Source organism: Lepidochelys kempii, chromosome 3, assembly GCF_965140265.1.
Source record: "Lepidochelys kempii isolate rLepKem1 chromosome 3, rLepKem1.hap2, whole genome shotgun sequence".
NCBI classification, from domain to species: Eukaryota; Metazoa; Chordata; order Testudines; family Cheloniidae; genus Lepidochelys; species Lepidochelys kempii.
The window spans coordinates 93,970,989-93,984,788 of NC_133258.1; positions in this window are offsets into that span (position 1 = coordinate 93,970,989).

Here is a 13,800-nt window from a genome sequence, read left to right on the forward strand (position 1 = left end):
GAGCTGCAGAACACCGCCCCCCCACCCCCCCGCAATAATCTCTGGCTGTAGGATTACCCAGCCTCCACACATTGTGGGAGCAGGATTTTATATTTGTACTATAAGAATTAATGTATGGTTTGATCATCCTGCCGGCCTCCCTTTTTGAATAGCAGAAAGGAATGACCCTCTGGAACATTGGTAGAAACGCATCTGACAGACTGCCAGTGTCTGTACTGATGTTAAAGCAGGGACAGACCAGAATAATCCTTATGACTGATTATGGTCACCCTTTTGTTTTAGGGTAAGTTATGTCTACTATGGTTTCCTATATTATAAATTAGGCACTCTAGTTAAATATACATTTCTTTGTTTTAAGGTTTAGTAAGTAAGAGACAGGATCTTGTATTGTGTCTGTTAATGAGATTAGAGGAATGTTGAAGGCCCAGGCCACAATGAACTGTTTTGATTACAAGACTTAGTAAGGTTTAATTTACAATGCCTTTCTTGCTCAACATAAAAACTGCTGTATACCTTTGAAGGTCTCTGTAAAAGACTGTTTGTGTGAATGAGGAATGTATGCATCAGGAAAAGATAAGGTGTGAAGGCCATTGTTGTAGCCAGATCTTACAGATCTCCTCAAAAATAACAGTGCAAAGAAGATCCAGTGGACTAAGGCTTGTGAAGAGGACTTTCAAATCCCTAAGGCCCCCCTCTGCTGAGAAACAACCTTGTATAGCCCTGACTTCACCAGGGATTTCTTGTTACAAACTGATGCTTCTGATGTGGGATTAGGGACCTTCTTATCCCAGGAGGTGGAAGACAGCGAGCACCCCATCCTCTACATAGCCAGAAATTGTTCTCAAAGGAGGGGGCTTATTCTGTAATAAGAGAGGCCTGGGTTATGTCATATGCTCCAAAGGCATTGCTGAATATCTGGGCCAAAGAGTTTACTGGCTTTATCTCTGTTTTACCTCTGTATTTGGCAGTGGGGTGACCAATGCTGGAATACTGTGTCGAGTTCTAGTGTCCATAATTCAAGAAAAATGTTGATAAATTGGAGAGGATTCAGAGAAGAGTCACAAGAATGATAATAGCACTAGAAAACATGCTTTACAGCAATAGAGTCAAGGAGCTCAATCTGTTTAGTTTAGTCTCTAAGTAGCTACATGGGGAACAAATATTTAATAATGGGCTCTTCAATCTAGGATAGAAAGGTTTAACAAAATCCAATGGCTGGAAGTTGAAGCCAGACAAATTTAGACTGGAAATAAGGTATAAATTTTTAATGGTAAGAATAGTTAATCATTGGAACAATTTTCCAAGGGTCAGTGTGGATTCTCTATAACTGACAATTTTTAAATTGAGATTCGATTTTTTTCTAAAACATAGGCCCTAGGAATTATTTTGGGGGAAGTTCTATGGCCTGTGTTATGAAGTAGGTCAGACTGGATGATCACAGTGGTGCCTTCTGTCCTTGGAATCTATGAATCCTCAAACTTACATCCCTGTATTAAAAGATGATAGAAGCAAATACATGCTATTTTAAGGTCGTAGTATTAATATAAATGGTGCATTAGAACACAACATTCATAAAACTAATGTAGGTGCCACTGTATTGGATGGTCGTCCTGTTAGTGTACAAAATGGAAATGGAGTTACTAGTGATCAAAATGTATTTTTAAAAATGTATAAAACTGCTGTCTTTGTAGCCTGCTTATTTGTAAGATGCCATATTTTCAAGATGTATAGTAAAAGCTGTCATTCAAACAATCAGTGTTTAGAAGCTTGAATACTAAAATAACACAAAAAGAAAGGCCAGGGATTTTATTTTCTTATTTCTGGAAATCAGAATGACTGATTGAATACAATGGTCTATTTTTTCTCACATTTGTTTCTAACATATCAGTTTAAGTAAGAGGAAAATCAAGGCCAGTATTCCACTGACACAGCATAGGTTACATGTTGTGATAAATGAAGAGGGGGGTAGCTTCCTTTTATGGACCCAGCCAGCCCGTTGGAGAACTACTAAAAAGGATTTTATAGCTATTTGCTTTACCTGTAAAGTGTTTAAAAAGTCTCCCTGCATAGGTAAAAGGAAGCAAGTGGGCACCTGACCAAAAGAGCCAATTTTTGGAAGGCTAGAACTTTTTAAAATTGGGAAAACTTCCCCTTTGTCTGTCTGTGGTGTTCTCCCGGAAAGAAGAGACAGAGCAGTTATGCTGTAAAAGCTTGGGCCAGGTATGAAAAATCATTAAATCGTACCTAGAAACTACTCATTTAAAACCCCAGATATGTAAGTAGATCAGGAAATGTCTAGGAAGACGTGATTAGGTTTATCTCTGGTTAGTTCTTTTTGGCTTGTGGACTCCTCTGTGCTAACCCCAAATGCTTTTGTTTTGCTTGTAACCTTTAAGCTGGACCTCAAGAAGGTTATTCTTGATGCTGAATTTTTGTAAGTTTTTTTTTTAAATATAGCAATAGCCTGAGTTTTCAAATATATTTTCTTTGTTTTTAAATAAAATTTACCTTTTTTAAGAACAGGATTGGATTTTGTGTCCTAAGAGGTTTGTGCACATGTTTAATTAGCTGGTGGCAACAGCTGATTTCTTGTTTTCTTTCTCAGCTCTTCCCCAGGGGAGTGGGGGTGAAAGGGCTTGAGGATACCCCACAGGAAGGAATTCCCAAGTGCTCCTTTTTGGGTTCTCCAGGGCTTTTTTGCACTTTGGTGGTGGCAGGATCTACCCATCCAAGGTCAGAGAAAAGCTGTAACCTTGAGAGTTTAATACAAGCCTGGAGGAGCCAGTATTAATTTTTAGAATCCTTGTGGACCCCCACCTTCTGCACTCAAAGTGCCAGAGTGGGGAATCAGCCTTGACACATGTACATCCCAAAGTGAAGTTGGTTATTGTGGATCACTGTCACTCTGTTAATGTTGTTTAGGAGAAATCTCTTGTGTTTCACCTGCATCACTTGGTAGATCCTGTCATATGGCTGTTTTGCAGAACTTTAAGTGTAGAAATTACTTTCTTCAATATATACTTTGAGCTGCATTTAACAGGCCAGAAAGAAATGGTTGCAAAAGTCAGGCCACAGCAGGGATGTATCGTTCACAATATACTCAAATGTTGGGATGGAGGGTGTGAATGCATTAAGGACACTTGACGACCTTTCTTTCTCCCTAATGGATAAATTAAGCAAATGGATCAGTTACCATCTGGTGTGAGAAAAACCAAAGGTGAAATGTTTTCAAGCCTCTAAACAAAAGTAAGGTTCAGAATGGACTGTGCACATCACATATGGAAAGCAGATAATTGCAAGAGTAAGAAGAAAACAAATGTCTGACAAGTTTCACAGTAGAGAAAAATAGGCTAGATCATTAGCTGGTGTAAATAAGTATATCTCCATTAATTTAAATGGAGCTACACTGATTTACACTAGTTGAGTCCCTGGACCAAGGAAGTTTTATGTTGAACTATCACTGAATGCTAAAAAATATACTTCATAGAGGTGGAGTTGACTTGTAAAATTCATACCTGACTTTCGCAAAAAAGAAAAGGAGTACTTGTGGCACCTTAGAGACTAACCAATTTATTTGAGCATGAGCTTTCGTGAGCTACAGCTTTTGCGAATACAGACTAACACGGCTGTTACTCTGAAACCTGTCATACCTGACTTTCTTCAAGATACACTTAGTCAGGGTTTTACTTCAACTCATGGTAGAGAAGAGGTTAGCTCTAATGATCAGATCCAGATCTGAACTTCATCATAGCTTGATTGAGTTTGGGTCCTCCTCTATTTTCATTGAGAGGTAGATACTACAGAGCTTGTTCTTACATCTGGCTCAATGCCGACAAAAACTGTCTACTAGAACAAAATGAAGTTTCTCCCCCTTGATGATAAACTGATATGAATGATGAAAAGATGATGACCAGATACTCAATACAATTAACAACAACAAGGGGGAAAGAATGAAAGCTAAAATAGGGAAAGAACAGGTTAAATTTTAGGTAAGTTAGATGTATTCAAGTCAGCAGAAATTCATCCTAGGGTACTTAAGGAATTAGCTCAAGCAATCTCAGAAGTGTTAGCAATTATCTTTGAAAACTTGTGTAGAATAGGTGAGGTCCTTGAAGACTGGAGAAGGGAAAACATAACACCTGTCTTTAAAGAGAGAAACAAAGAAGACCTGGGGAATGATAGACCATAATCTTGATATCTGGCAAGCTACTGTAAAAACATTAAACAATGAATTTGTAAGCACTATTATAAAAAGGAGCCAGCATGGATTTTTCAAAAACAAATGAAGCCAAACCGACCTAATTTCCTTCTGTGACAGGGTTGCTGGCCTAGTGGATGGGAGTAGTAGATGTGATATCTTGATTTTTAGTAAGGCTTCTGACACGGTTTCACATGACATTCTCATAAGCAAATGAGGGAAACGTGGTCTAGATGAAATTACTATAAGGTGGTGTCACGGGAATGGAGGCTTTACTCCCGGCTGGAGTGCCTCTTTCTGGATGCATCTGCGGATTAGCTCGCCAGGCCAATGCCCCTTCCTGCAGTTGCATTCCATCGCTTTCCCTGCCTTGCTTGCTTGGGACTTCACTGCTCCCACTTCATGGGACCCACGGTCTCAGGCAGTCTTTCCTCCCACTGCTCCTTAATGGTGCCACTGCCCAGGGGCTGATAAGGGAATCCAGGCCCATTCTCTACAGTGGGTTCCAGCCCATGGACCCTACCACAAGCAGTCAATGTCTGCACAGTCCTGAACCATACTGGTATATCCCTAGGCTACTCCCTATCTTGCCTTCTCTCACTCTGAGAGTAACTGCTGTTTCTTTCTGCAGCTCCCTTCTGCTCTCAGCTACTGGGCTTTATACAGGCCCCTCCTGTTCCTGTCCAGCTGAGCCTCATCACTAATTGGTCCTTGCTTCCTGGCTCCTCCTCCATGTGCAGCCTAGGTGGTTAATTGGTCCACCTGGGCACCTTAACCCCTTCCGATCTTGTGTGGGTCGGACAGCTCATCTCAGGTGGGTGCACAACTTGTCAAAAGACCGTACTCAAAGAGGAGTTATCAATGGTTCTCTGTCAAATGGGTGGTGGGGGGAGGATGTATCTAGTGGGGTCTCACAGGGGTCAGTCCTGGGTCTATTATCAATATTTACATTAATGACTTGGATAACGGAGTGGAGAATATGCTTATAAAATTTGCAGATGACACCAAACTGTAAGAGGCTGCAAGCATTTTAGAGGACAGAATTAGAATTCAAAACAGCCTTGACAAATTGGTCTGAATTCAACAAAATGAAAATTTATTAAAGACAAGTGCAAAATACTTAATAGAGGAAAGAAACAACCAAATGCACAACTGCAAAATGGGAATAACTGGCTAGGTGGTAGTACTGCTGAAAAGGATCCTGGTGTTCTAGTTGAGCACAAATTGCATGAGTCAACAATGTGATGCAGCTGAGAAAAAGGCTAATATCATTCTGGGGTGCACTAACAGAAGTGTCCTATGTGAGGAACAGGAGTTAATTGTCCCGCTCTACTCTGCACTCATGAGGCCTCAGCTGGAGTACTGTGTCCAGTTCTGTACACCACAATTTAGGAAAGCTGTGGACAAACTGGAGAGAATCCAGGGGAGAGCAACAAAAATGAAGGAGGGTTTAGAAAACCTGACTTATGAAGAAAGGTTAAAAAATCTGGGCATGTTTAGTCTTGAGGAAAGAGGACTGAGGGTGGGTCTGATAAGAGTCTTCCAATATGTTAAGGGATGCTGTTAAGAGGTCTGTGATCAATTGTTCTCTGTGTCCATTGAAGGTAGGCCAAGAAGAAATGGGCTTAATCTGCAGCAAGGGAGACTTAGGTTAGATATTAGGAAAAACTTTCTAACTTGAATGGTGTAATATGCTTCCAAGAGAAAAAAGAAAAGGAGGACTTGTGGCACCTTAGAGACTAACAAATTTATTTGAGCATAAGCTTTTGTGAGCTACAGCTCACTTCATCGGATGCATGCAGTGGAAAATACAGTGGGGAGACTTATATACACAGAGAACATGAAACAATGGGTGTTACCATACACACTGTAACGAGAGTGACCAGGTAAGATGAGCTATTACCAGCAGGAGAGTGGTGGGGGGGGGAAGGGTGGAAACCTTTTGTAGTGATAATCAAGGTGGGCCATTTCCAGCAGTTGACAAGAATGTCTGAGGAACAGCCGGGGGAGGGGAGGGATAAACATGGGGAAATAGTTTTACTTTGTGTAATGATCCATCCACTCCCAGTCTTTATTCAAGCCTAAGTTAATTATATCCAGTTTGCAAATTAATTCCAATTCAGCAGTGTCTCGTTGGAGTCTGTTTTTGAAGTTTTTTTGTTGAAGAATTGCCACTTTTAGGTCTGTAATGGAGTGACCAAAGAGACTGAAGTGTTCGCCAACTGGTTTTTATTCTTTTACGTAGAGACTGTCCAGTTTGGCCAATGTACATAGCAGAGGGGCATTGCTGGCACATGATGGCATATATCACATTGGTAGATGTGCAGGTGAACAAGCTTCTGATAGTGTGGCTGATGTGATTTGGCCCTATGATGGTGTCCCCTGAATAGATATGTGGACACAGTTGGCAACGGGCTTTGTTGCAAGGATAGGTTCCTGGGTTAGTGGTTCTGTTGTGTGGTGTGTGGTTGCTGGTGAGTATTTGCTTCAGGTTGCAGGGCTGTCTGTAAGCAAGGACTGGCCTATCTCCCAAGATCTGTGGGTGATGGGTCATCCTTCAGGATAGGTTGTAGATCCTTGATGATGCGCTGGAGAGGTTTTAGTTGGGGGCTGAAGGTGATGGCTAGTGGCGTTATGTTATTTTCTTTGTTGGACCTGTCCTGTAGTAGGTGACTTCTGGGTACTCTTCTGGCTCTGTCAATCTGTTTCTTCACTTCAGCAGGTGGGTATTATAGTTGTAAGAACGCTTGATAGAGATCTTGTAGGTGTTTGTCTCTGTCTGAGAGGTTGGAGCAAATGTGGTTGTATCTTAGAGCTTGGCTGTAGACAATGGATCGTGTGGTATGGTCAGGGTGAAAGCTGGAGCCATGTAGGTAGGAATAGCGGTCAGTAGGTTTCCGGTATAGGGTGGTGTTTATGTGACCATCACTTATTCGCACCATAGTGTCCAGGAAGTGGATCTCTTTTGTGGACTGGTCCAGGCTGAGGTTGATGGTTGGATGGAAATTGTTGAAATCATGGTGGAATTCCTCAAGAGCTTCTTTTCCATGGGTCCAGATGATGAAGGTGTCATCAATGTAGCGCAAGTAGAGTAGGGGCATTAGGGGACGAGAGCTGAGGAAGCGTTGTTCTAAGTCAGTCATAAAAATGTTGGCATACTATGGGGCCATGCGGGTACCCATAGCAGTGCCGCTGATTTGAAGGTATACATTGTCCCCAAATGTGAAATAGTTATGGGTGAGGACAAAGTCACAAAGTTCAGCCACCAGGTTTGCTGTGATATTATCAGGGATACTGTTCCTGACGGCTTGTAGTCCATCTTTGTGTGAAATGTGGGTGTAGAGGGCTTCGACATCCATAGTGGCTAGGATGGTGTTTTCAGGAAGATCACCGATGGATTGTAGTTTCCTCAGGAAGTCAGTGGTGTCTCGAAGATAGCTGGGAGTGCTGGTAGCATAGGGCCTGAGGAGGGAGTTTACATAGCCAGACAATCCTGCTGTCAGGGTGCCAATGCCTGAGATGATGGGGTGTCCAGGATTTCCAGGTTTATGGATCTTGGGTAGCAGATAGAATACCCCTGGTTGGGGTTCCAGGGGTGTGTCTATGCGGATTTGTCATTGGAGGTTTTTAAGAAGGGGTTGGACAAACACCTGTCAGGGCTGGTCTAAGTTTACTTGGTCCTGCCACAGTACAGTGGACTGGACATAATGAAGTCCTTTCCAGCCCTACATTTCTATTATTCTAATTCTATAGAAGATGCTATAATTGCTGTTGCTAACATTTGTTGAACAGTTGGAAATTCAAGATGCCAAAAATTGAACAAGAAGAGGATTTGGGCGATTATTATAACTGCAATTAATTTTTCTAGTGTGAGATCTTCAACCCACATGAAGTTTGCCACTTTAGCCACACATTTCCTGTCAAAGCTGCTCCATGAGAGCAGGAAGCATTCTTTAGGGAGTTGTCAAGGTTCCTTCCCCACTCTGAATGCTAGGGTACAGATGTGGGGACCTGCATGAAAAACCTCCTAAGCTTATCTTTACCAGCTTAGGTCAAAACTTCCCCAAGGTACAAAATATTACACCCGTCGTCCTTGGATTGGCCGCTACCACCACCAAACTAATACTGGTTACTGGGGAAGAGCTGTTTGGAAACGTCTTTCCCCCCAAAATACTTCCCAAAACCTTGTACTCCACTTCCTGGACAAGGTTTGGTAAAAAGCCTCACCAATTTGCCTAGGTAACTACAGACCCAGACCCTTGGATCTTAAGAACAATGAACAATCCTCCCAACACTTGCACCCCCCCCTTTCCTGGGGAATGTTGGATAAAAAGCCTCACCAATTTGCATAGGTGACCACAGACCCAAACCCTTGGATCTGAGAACAATGAAAAAGCATTCAGTTTTCTTACAAGAAGACTTTTAATAGAGATAGAAGTAAATAGAAGTAAAGAAATCCCCCCTGTAACATCAGGATGGTAGAGACCTTACAGGGTAATTAGATTCAAAACATAGAGAACCCCTCTAGGCAAAACCTTAAGTTATAAAAAGATACACAGACAGAAATAGTTATTCTATTCAGCACAATTCTTTTCTCAGCCATTTAAAGAAATCATAATCTAACACATACCTAGCTAGCTTACTTACTAAAAGTTCTAAGACTCCATTCCTGGTCTATCCCCGACAAAGGCAGCATAAAGACAGACAGACCAGACCCTTTGTTTCTCTCCCTCCTCCCAGCTTTTGAAAGTATCTTGTCTCCTCATTGGTCATTTTGGTCAGGTGCCAGTGAGGTTACCTTTAGCTTCTTAACCCTTTACAGGTGAGAGGATTTTTTTCTCTGGCCAGGAGGGATTTTAAAGGGGTTTACCCTTCCCTTTATATTTATGACAGGAGTCCAGTAGGTGCACTCAGAGGCCATCACAAGTGTGGTAGTGGGAAATTGCACTGAGATCAAACACTCTAGGGATTACTTTGTTGTTATTTTTCCCCCAAGACGACTGTATTTAATTTAAAAAATCTACTCTTTTATATGATCAAGATGTTTTATAAGAAATTCCAGCAAATGTAGAACTACCATGGAGCTGCATTTTACCGCTTTCGTAATAAAGATATTTTAAATGCAATTTGATTCTGAGAACACTCTATAACTGCAGTAGAATCATTTGAACTTGATTTAGATTAGGGATTTTATCTCAAAGTAGATCCTATTTGGCTTCATATGGTAGTGCTGGTGGGTAAGGTTCTAATTATGTTACTATACTGTGAATGGTTGGTTGAGACAAAGAAATCTCATCCCCATCAGTGATGCATTCAGTCCAGCAGTTACTCTTGTTTTGAATTGGGCCTGGTAGCCTCTAGGGTTAATGACTGACATGTCAGTGTGTTGACATGAGCCAGCACCAATTCTCTGGTCTGACACCTCTTCTACCTCTGAATATTAATGATGAGTGAGCCAGCGGAACAAATGAAAAGTACACAGATCCCTCTGGGCTCTGTGCAGCTGCTCCAAGATGACAGCAGAACTTGCCCAGGAGGGGACACAAACCCATAAGGCCATCTGGTAATATATAGTAAACTTAATCTGTTCATTGGCTTGGCCAAATATTTGGCAAATCAAAAGCTGACAAGAAAGGATTTTGTGATATTTATGCTTAATGTAATAAAAGCATCACAGAGAGAAGCAGCCTCCATTGATGTATCATGCCAGAATAGACAAGATTATGAAAGATGGGAGGGTGGGGTAGAAAAGTTTACCCCTGATTTAGTCAAGTACACATAATGGTAGACAAAGCTAATAATTAGTACAGAATTAAAGTGCAACAAAATTAAGTTCAAATAACGTAGCGTATCAGATATAACCTTGGTGTTTGTGGGATTATAATTCAACTTCCTAAAACATCCGGTTGTGCCCAGTTCAAGAAATCACTGCAATAGAGCACCCTCAAATCAGTGATGAATGAGCTAATCATTGAGATTTGGCTGAACTGTATGTATTATTCTTATACAATATTTTTGAGAGGAACAGTATGCCTTGGAATAGTATGGATCTGTAATATGTAATGTTATTACATATTGGAACAGTATGCAGTGTTATTTTACAGATTCATACTACTGACTGCCTAGTGAGAGTCTTAGGAATAGTAGTTACAGTGCGTGCCCAGTCAGTGGATTTTTAAATGTCAATGTCTCAGCCATCCTTGTTTTGATTGTTCTTCAAGTAAAAATGATCTCATCAGTATTATGGCATTAAAGATTCCTTTTCCTCCACCAAAACATGTGCTGTGTTTCAATCAGCAGCACTGTTGCAGTTCTGCAACAGCAGATAGTTTGGTGAATGCCAACGGAGATACAATGCAGAGCTTCTCATGGTGAATTTTCCATCTACTGCGCAGACAAGTCATTTCTTTGATGTCCTCTCTGTCACTTCTTATTTTTCCTGTATGTCCTCCTGCCTGTTCAAGCTCAACATTTCATAAACTGAACTCCTCCTCTTTCCTTTCAGAGTCCCTTACCTCTTCTGTAGCAAAGGGTTACTGCCATGTTTAGTTCAGCTCCTCTTTCATCTCCTATAGATACCATCTCTACATTTTCCTGGTTGTATCTCCACAATAGCTCAAAAATCCACCTGTTCTTTTCCATTCACACTGGAAAATCTCACATCCATTGATTATTACAGCTTCCTTCTCTGTACCCTTGTCCACTCGTTCCCCTCCAACCTATCCCAGACTTTGCTAAAAAAATTATCTATTTGCTGCAGAAATAATTTAATTTGGCCCTTCTTAAAATTCTTTCACTGGTGTCCGTTTACTTCCCAAATTAGATTCAGGTTCCTCATTCTCATTTTCAAGGCCCTTTGCAATTCATCACCTTTGTACCTCTTAGTTGTTAGATCCTTCTGCTCCCTCTCCATCTCCCCATTCTTCATTAGATCTGCTTGCCTGGATGTCCTCTTTATGTTCTTTTCCTGTTTCTACCTCCTTGGCTTCTTTCCTGCTACTCCTTATTTCTGAAACTCACTCCTTGACCCCCTCTGCCACTTCTGTTCCTTTCCTCATTCAAGTCTCTTATCAAAGCCCATTTCTTCCTCACACTATTTTTGTAGATGTACATTTTTTAAACAAATAGATAATGTTTAAAAATTGCTTTGTTACCCCCTCTGCAAGGTGGCTTCTTAGGTTACATTGCTTCCAATGGGTTTAATAAAAGTTGTTGGTTTTAATCTACAAAGCTTCTTATAATATGAGTCCTGTGTATCTGAAAGATTGTCTCTTTCCTCATCTTATGCCAGAGCAATTGAGATCAGCTTGGGTGCACAAGCTTACAATTCATAGCTTTATATGTCTTGGAAATGATGCTATTGCATTCTCAGTAGCCTGCACTATGGAGCTCAATTCCCCACATATGTATTGGGGAAGTATATGACATGTTTTGGCCCTCAAGATACATTGAGAAGATTACCTGCTATCTAAGATATTAATATTGGGTGAACAAGGTCTAAATTTGTGTAGGATACAGTGTATTCCAGAGCCAGAATCGTTGTTGTCCTGTGACCCTCAGAAAAATATATTTTATACCACTTCAAAGAGGCAGGTGTAACATCCAGCTTCCCCCAGGTTCAGGAATTAATTTGACTATTAGTGTTTCGATGTAGCACATAAAATGTGATGGGTTTTTAAATAATTGTATATACCCACAAAGTCCTATAAATGCATTATAGAAATAATAATTAAAATAAACCATGAGAAGGACTGCAATATTTTATTTTAGAAAAAAATATATAATTTAAACCATTTAAAGCTAGTAAGAATACTTGTTTTTTACATTGTTGAATCGTAAAAAGAGCTAACTGATTATTTCTGAACATTTCCAAAGAAAATCACTTGTGGCCTGTAGACTGAATTTTAGCCTAGAGCAGTATTTTTTGTTTAAATTCGTTTTTACTTTTTCAGACATAAATAACAAACTAATTCATGATTGTACTATAGATATATTCATCCAGGGTCCATAAAGAAGGAGGAACAGCAATGCACAGGATTTATAATGACAAGTCACTGATCAATCTCACAGAAAAGCAAAGAAGGATTTTTTCAATCATGGTTTGCAATCTGGAGAGCTGAACTTTCCCTGCATAGCTAATAGAAGACAGCAAATCTCCAAATGTTAGAATAATTGTCAAATTCCTGTTTGTTAATGTAAGTACATTTTCCCAGCTTTGAAAACATATCGTCCATCCAATACCCTTGGGCAGGGGTACTATCCTCTTCATTAGGAATATTTGCAGGGCAGGGGTAGATTCTATTACATATTTTGTATCATACTAAGCTTTGGAGCTCACCCAAACATCTTTATAGTCTCCTTGCAAAGTGTTCATAGTTCCCCTACTTTATCTTTGTTGCATCTTAATTAGCTTCCCAACTTTCTCTCTCTCCTCTAGGCTTACTTGGGTCCTATGGCAGGGCTACCCTCACCTTTGAAGCCTGATATGTTCTATTAGCCCTGCCCTGCCACACCTGGGCATGGTGTGAGGTTTTTTTGGTTTTGTTTTGTTTTTTTAAGAGGAGGAAAGGCCCAGCTGTAGGAGAGTGACTGGGGACGACTGTTTGTTTTCCCCTGAGGGTCAGGACCCTTTGTAGGGGGCTGAGTGAGGAAGAGACCTAGGGTAGAGCAGATATTCTCTCCACTGGATGACCTGAGGGAAAACAGATGTGGCTGTTATATCTCTTTTGATAAGGGCCTTGTAAAGTAACCTGAGTGAGCCTAGGCCCACAGGCAGGGCTAACATTTGATATTTGTGCATCACTTGAGCTAAGGGTGGAGTAAAGAGGACTTGTCAGCATAGAGTATTCCTAAATTGTTACAGCACAGTTCCACCTCCATCAAAACACACTTAATTCTAAGTGTGAGTAGTCCCACTGAAGTAGTCAAATGGCCTTCTCACAGCTTTAAAGTTAAGCATGGACTTAAGTGCTTTGCAAACATCACTTCTACTGTAACTTGTGGCTGTACGACTCTTAATTAACGTGGTCCTGACAATAAAATCCTTGTTGCAGCCCATTCAGGTTTCTCACACTAGCCTGTGTGAGTAGGTTGTTAAATGCGTATACATGTAGGTAAGCCCATTATTCTGTCTGCACAATATTCACAAAGGAAAACTACACAAAAAACCTGGCAGGAGAACAGAGTTCACTCTCTGAAAGCCTTTATCAAAACAGAAGCTCTAGAGACCTCAAACAAAGAGACATTATTACATCAGCAACAAATTATTGAAGCCAAAGCTGGGTCAGTCACTTATTAGATGCTGACCTGACAATTGATGGCTGAAGAGTTTCTTCTATAAGGAATATATTCAGAAGACTCTCCTGTTCTGAGGGCCCAAGCAGAGAAGGTTATGTAGATAGATTAGGCCTTTAAATGATTGTCCCTCTCTCTGGCATGAATGACAGTGGTCATGCTGATCTGTGATGGACATTCTAATATCACGGAATACACCCCAGTTGAGCCATGAATGGTTGACATCCATTGTCAAGGGTGTTTGAGGGAAAGAGTGCATTCCAGAATGCAGCTGACCGCAGCCCAGAATGGTCTCAGCTGTCCCATCA